Source organism: Babylonia areolata, chromosome 15 (assembly GCF_041734735.1).
Source record: "Babylonia areolata isolate BAREFJ2019XMU chromosome 15, ASM4173473v1, whole genome shotgun sequence".
NCBI lineage: Eukaryota > Metazoa > Mollusca > Gastropoda > Neogastropoda > Buccinidae > Babylonia > Babylonia areolata.
In genome coordinates this window covers 24,281,474-24,289,061 of record NC_134890.1, presented here as the reverse complement: position 1 = coordinate 24,289,061, position 7,588 = coordinate 24,281,474, and positions in this window count along the sequence as shown.

Below are 7,588 nucleotides of genomic sequence, written 5' to 3'. Positions count from 1 at the left end.
CTCTTTCTCCACCCTCGCCTTCCCTCTTCTCTCTCTCTCTCTCTCTCTCTCTCTCTCTCTCTCTCTCTCTGTTTGACATAAATATTGTATGAATTGTACACACACACACACACAAAAAAGAAAAGAAAAGAAAAGAAAACTGCTGAAAGAGACACCGATGATTCTCACGTCTATGTCCACAGTACTGAGTGTCACAGGAGGGAACTTTTGTACCGTACACCTGTGTGGACAATGTACACTGGCCTGCCCTCTTGTGGCCTGGACTATTCAGTGCATAATTCTCTCCTCTGCAATAAATCCCCATACGGAGAATAAAAGGAAAAGGAAAAGGAAAAGATTCCAGCGTGGAGCACAACGAAAACGTCACACAAACTGTCCCGAAACCAAAGATTCAAGTTTCAAGTTCACAATACGGAATATATGGAAGAAAATGATAATAATAATAATAATAACCGAAAAATGAATATTCATCATGCCAGTCAAAACTTTCCTCGCGGCTGAAAAAAAGAGACGTGGATGAAAGTTCAAAGCTACTTCACCAAAACAATCATATATGTCTAAAGACCAGTCGGTATTTCACGATACTTACACAACATGTGAACATGTTATACTGCTATACAGTTGTTTTCAGAATCTGTGGAATTACTACGGACATAAAACCAGGTTTTGTGATTTTTCAATGGTTACTGTCAGTCTTCTGTGCTTACTTCGGGATTTTTTTTTTTTTTTTTTTAATGTGTGTGAAAAGGATCTTGTGATGTTCCTTGCCAAAATTATATTTCTTTCTCTTTTTTTTTTTTTTTCCTTTGGATACTCCGAGAGACCTTGACCCTTCATTCGCGAAAACTCGTGGAATTCTGCACGTGTTCCCATCATTTGTTGATGGTGTAGCTGTGTGTACACCACTTGTGATTCTGACATTCTGTTCATGAACTATCACCTCATGTAGCACGTTGTGGGAGGGCATTATGTTATGTCCACACTGTGTGACTGGACAAAAGAACACCTTGCCTGTTTTATCTTCTTTTTCAAACAGCTCCGAAACTGCATTCTGCAAAGGGAGGGAGGGGGGGAACTACGTGACCCCCTTGGCATAGATCAGTTACTTCATGTGACCACGTGGACAGTGTCTCAATGACATTTTTATCTGACTTTCTGGAAGGCTCCAGGTTGCATTTTTGCGACCTCATGAAAGACTTCAGCTGCCCACCTTCTGGTGAACCGTTCAGCAACCTCGCCATCCAAAATGATGGTTATGATGATTAGCGAACGCAACTGGTAACTTGAAAAGTCAAATCCTGGTTGAAGTTTGTAGCCCAGGGATGTACCCCAAATGTGTCGTGACCAATTTTTCAGACGAAACAAACAGCCACCCACGCTTTGACTGTGTCAAATGCTTTGTCGTTCAACAATGACTTTGTGTGGCGTAATGGAGAGACTAAGCACGTTTTGTGAAAACGAGACGTGATGGTCCTCTCCACCCACCCCATCTCATTTTCGTTATTTTATTTATTTACTTATTTTACTTATTATCTAGTTATTTATTTAGTTTTTTATTCATTTATTTATTCATTCGTTCATTTCTAACCAGGATAAGTCTAACAACAGACATTTGTTTGTCGTAAAAGCTTAACATAAATTCACATGTTATGACTGTAGTTGTAAATTGCACAAGCTTCTTTTCATATCAAATATTCACATCGAATGACTAAAATTAGATTTGCTTGAAACATCTGTTTCGCGTATCTTTCAATACTAACAAAAAGTGTATGAATTTAAGCAAAATTAAAAAAAAAAAGCATGTTGCACTGAGTTTGTGTAGTTTTGAATACGGTTATTACTGGATTATTTGTTTTTCCTTTTTAAATGCAAGCAAAACTTTGCACGATATCGATTTTTCCTCTCTTTTTTTTTTGTTTTTTGTTGTTGTTTTTTTTACGTAGAATAATGATACAATGGAAGACATTTTGATATGTTTTTGTGTTGTTGTATTTTATTTTGATAAAGCATATTCTTATGGCCATAAGATAAGTGTGCATTTTGCATAATGTTGAAATAATTGTATATGTGTGTTTCAACATTTTCTAGATTGTGTTGGCCTGATTGAAACGCACCTTATCAACTATTTACTTCACAAACAAACAGTGAAAAGGCATCCTGCTACAGGAAGGAAATGTGTAATATGTTTTTCTTATCTGGATTGTGTTTCGTGGGTCATAAACAAAAAAGGAAATATAGTGCTAAAGAGCCTGCTAAAAACCAAACTTTAAATCAAATGCTGAAACCACACACTCGTAAACATTTGAAACATTTTTTCTTTTTCTTTTTTTGTTTTTGTTTTTTTCTTTCTTTTTTTGGGGGGTGCGGGGGGGATTAATGAACAGGAAATCAACGATATCAAAATGAGACAGCAGGTTTCCGCCAGTACATTTCATGCCCATCCTTTGACAAGCCTCTCTCTGTACTCAGATGAACAGGGTCTTTGGAAGTGAAAGCAAAAGCTGTGAACACATAATGAAATGCATGAGCAAAACAGCACCGTTCACGCAACTTAAAGCTACGCTGATGTTAACTGCTCAAATGAAAAGTAATGTGAAAAGAAAATGACTTACCTTTGACCTTCTGTGTCCCAAGCTGCTTCTCACGGAAACCACTGACGTCAAAAGAAAGTTGACGTCTTATATCTTCACATGACCTGGGCCGTCAGTCGTACGGGACATTGATGCCCTGGACTACAGTGGGGGTCCTGAGAGGGAGCTTTCTTCTCCCCAGACAATAACGGCCGTCACAGGCCGCGGAGGAGTGAACCCGGTACACCAGGGGGGCGATAGTGAGCCCAGCGGACATTCATGAGTGGGGGAAACTCGACAACAGTGAAACATGGTGACAAAAGAGGACCACTCAAGACCCTTCCTCAATTCCTGTGGCCTGTACAGTGAGACGTTCCGTTGTCACTTCAGTGGACTTTTGTTGCTGCGGAAATTTTGACTGTTACCTTTGCGCTTGTTCATGTCTTCTTGCAGTATGTTGGCGTAAAAAAAGCGGAGACGTCGGGCCATTATTGTGTCACGCTCAGTCCTTTGGAGGGTGACACATTCGGACGTTGAATCAGAGAACAGATACAGACGTCCTTGTTCTGGGAAGCTGACTTCCTACGTCTGTGTAATCAGTCATCTTAAAAACGGAACACTGTTTTTGTTAAAATTAATGTTGATCACTAGCGTTTAGAATTTTAATCACGCAAATATCGCGACTTCACACGTTCGTTTCGGTTTACTCTCAAAGCAGTCGGTGAATAGTATCTGGCAGGTTTATACATTTGTTGTCTGCACACTCAGATATTTATAACTTTTCAGCATTGAGCTTTTTTTTTTTTTTTTGTAATGAAAGTGGAAGTTTAAAATCTAAGACCTCTGTCCTTCGCTTCACAGAAGGACGATTGTAGTCTGTTCATACAAGGATGACACAACCCCTGTCTGATTCCAGATTTAAAACTGAGTCCCAGACGGACAGATGTTTCCCATTCAGCAAACTATGTGGTCTGTACGCATGCTGTTGGGGTTCTGACAATAACATGTGTTCTTCCAGCTCAGTTTGACAGTCACCTGTTCCCATGTTGACACCTTGCTACATTCACTGATGAATGTTCACACGCAAACGATGCTGACAGTACAGACTGGAATCATTTCCCTCGTTTAGTGATGGAACGGGTACTTTTTTCTTTCTTTTTTTCTCTTTTTTTTTTTAAACCCGATAAACACTTAGAATATCATCTCGTTGCTAAACGAAAACCTGACACGGACGGACAAATAATACCAGAGAGAGAAATTACATACGAATACAAGATTGAAATTGTTGCCCCATACGTGGATTCAAGCACGGAATAACCCCCCACCCAGTGTTGCTGTCTTTGTCCACGTGCAAAGGCATAGCATCCAGAAGAGAAAATGCAATCACTGACAAATCATAATAATCAGATATGCATGCCATGACAAATCAAGGTTGTCAGAGTATACACTCAAAGGAAAGTCCTCGTCTTTTTTTTTCTTTTTTTCTCCCTCAGATCTTGACGCCAAACGCTAAACTGAATACGGATTCACAGAAAAGGCAGACACAACTATGTGACATTTGATCATTTGGAGACTGTGTTTGCGCCATGTTCTCGCCAACCCAGACTACTGTTCTGTCTCGGGATACGTTTACGGACAGGACAACGTGCACCTATCGATGACAATTCACCAAGATGAAAAACCGCATGGGAACAACACAATTGTTCTCACCCTACCGTGCTTTGATTAACCGTCACCATTTGTTGAAAATAAAATCAGCAACAACAAAATGGACAACCCTTGGAAGTGATGATGAAGTACCAAATGCCTTTGGGGAAAACATCTTCATTGAAAACTTTGTTTTGAAAAAAACCCAAAAAAACAACAAACAAACAAATAAAAACTCTTGGCTTATATTTCAGTGGCCTGAAGAGTGGGTTGTGTATACAGAGTAACATAGTGAACATTGGAGACTCTCCACAATTCTTGGACTTGAGCGAGCGGTCGATTTCCTGTCAAGATGGATTGTGTGGCAGGGGGACTTAAGCGAGTGATGGACTCTCTGTCAATGTTGTTTGTGCAACGGACTTGAGCGGTGGACTGCCTATCAAATCACGGTAGACTGTGACAGGACAGAAAGACTGCGGAAGGAAGAGAAGGAAAGGAGGAGGAGGAGGAGGAGGAGGAAGGATGGTTACATCCTCCGCTCCAGTAGCCAGCCAGTGACACTAGTTCTCTAGGAGGGGGAATAATAACTCCTGAAGTAGCACTGCACTGGTGACTGGCGACTGGCGCTGTAAAAGACAACTATGTACCTCTCAACAGTTTACCAAAGATTACTTTATTCACGGTGTAGAAAGTGTTTCGTATGTTGATTCGTTTGCTTATTTCTGTTGCTTTGATTATATATATATATATATATATATATATATATATATATATATATATATATATATATATATATGCATGTATGTATATGAGTTGATTGTACATAATACTGTTTTCTTTCGAAGAAAAACAATGACATTAAAACGTGCGCTTTTTTTCTTTTTCTTTTTTTTTTTCTTCTTCTTCTTTTTTTAAATACAGTAAAAAGAACATCTGTTGTAGAACACATCGCGCTGTGTTACTGGTGAAATTTGTACGCAATAGTTTCAAGGGGCAAAGCGACAAAAACAACAACAACAACAACAAAAAACAAAAAACAAAAAAGCCCCAAAAACAAACAGGGAATGAACAAAGAAAAAAACAAAACAAAACCCCGTGGTTGCTCGTTATTATTTATAATTTCTCTGTGTCCACGCTTGTAACTGTTAGGTTGCGTGAAAATGCACTCACGTTTTGTGAGAAGTTATGACTTTGAAGATGCCTGTCCAATGACGCCGGGGATGGGCAGGCAGTAACTGGATTTATCGAACCTGAATTTTGGGAAAGGTTCGAAGCGGCTATGGTTGGCCTACTGTGTTGTAGATTGGTGATTGTCACTTCAGAGATCTATACTAGAAACGCCTTGTGATAGTCGCTCGCGTTCTTCTGTGTTGCTGATTGATGTGAGTGTGTACATTTGTGGCCAGTTGTAAATAATCCTGTCCTGTGGTCAAGGCTCACAGCTGGGAATAGCGCGTCCTTATATTTTTACATGATGTTCAGCGCGCTTTTCTGTCTGTAGTAGTTGTTGTTCTTCTTCAACAACCTGAACGCGGTTTTCTGCATTTCTGTCTGGGTATAGAGACATGTCGTCTTGGTGCATCATCCCACGTAGACTTTCATGCCGTCAAACCTTGTTCAGTTGTCTTTAAAAAAAATAAAATCTACGTGTTTATGTTTTGTTACTGCTTTTGTTAATATTGTCACTCATATGAAATATGAATTGTCCATCAAATTCCTGATCTTTTATCTTAACAGTTTGATTATTTGTTAGATTAGCAACTTAGAATAGCAGAGTACTGGTTTGAATGTATTCTAATTATATATATATATATATATATATATATATATATATATATATATATATATATGCCTTGTTTTTACGTTTATTTGGTTTATTTTAGTGCAAAGACAAAGATGTACACACAAAAAGGAATTCATAAAGTCTAAAGAAAAAAAAAAAGATCTATTAACATCTTACACTGTGATTATATTGTCAGTCATCGAATTTCACAACGGAGACAAATCTGGCATAAGATACAACTGAGAAAAGGAAGATGCAACCAGAAAAAAAAAAACCAATGAAATTACGTCACGCTTTTTTGACGATAGCGATGAATTGCGCTGGTTGTAAGATTGTGCCTTCAAACCAGAGGCAAGTAAAAGAAGGAGGAGGAGAAGAAGAAGAAGAAAAAGGAAGGCTAAAAGAAGAGGAGTTCGAAAACTGTACTGCAAACGTAAATCGCCGTCGAATTGAAACCGGCATTAAATGTGTAAGCAATTCGAAGAGAGAGAGAGTTTGTGCAAAAGAGAAAAATAACTTACGGCGAAATGTAACCGGTAGATATATTTTGAAGATGTTTTCTAAGAAGTATTTATTTTGCACACACACACACACAATAACATGAACAACTTGCCCCCCAAAAAGATATAAACCTCCCCTCCACATTCCCCCTTATTGCACCCACTAATAAAACCTATCTGAAAGATTGTATCGTTGGAATTGTATTTATTAGGGAATGTAAGCGTTGTTTGTTTGTGACAATCTATCACGATGACTCTGTTTTAAACTCATGTTGTTGTTGTTGTTGTTTTTCAAACCCATGGCATTCGTCTGTTTATTTGCGTCGATGGTTGTGGGGACAGCCACAGACTAATTTAATCACTTGTAAAATACGTCTGTCTTTTTGGTTTCGCTCCTGGTGAAGCGTTACCTAATGTGTTTGTTGCTGTTCATTGAATTGAAATTACTGCTGTAATTTATGAATTTGTTTACGGTTTTTGTTATGGTTGCTTAGTACTTTCACTTGTCTGCTTGGGTGATTCCCCCCCCCCCCCCACCCCTCCTCCCCTCCCCTCCCCTCCCGTACCCTCCCCACCCACTATTTTTGTTGGTGTTCACTGCTATAGGTTTTTGTTTCCAGCTTTAATGCTATGGTTAGTTTGTCTCTTCTTTGTTCAGTTAAAGGAATGTGTTAATGTTGATTTCGTTTGAATTCGTGTTAAATTCTTAGTCATTTATTTGATTTTTTTGTTTGTTTGTTTTTGTTGGGTTTTTTTGGTTTGTTTTTTTTTCTGTATGTTTGATAATACTTTCAAGACCAAGAACTGTATCAGTTTGATAGCAAATAATAAAAGAACTGCTTATAGATGTTATGTTTTATTTCAAAGGAAATACACCCAAAATGAATAGTAGTTGTTGTTGTTGTTGGTGTCGGTCGTTGTTCTTGCTGCAGTCGTTACTATTGTTTATTTTGTTTCTTTGTTTGATGGATTGACTGACTGATTATTAACAAACAAACAAAACGGAAGGGCGTTTCCTGCCCTAAGAAGGAATTAATCGCATCCTTTTTTTCTCACCTCTGTACTTCCGGTTGTTGTAGTTTCTTTTT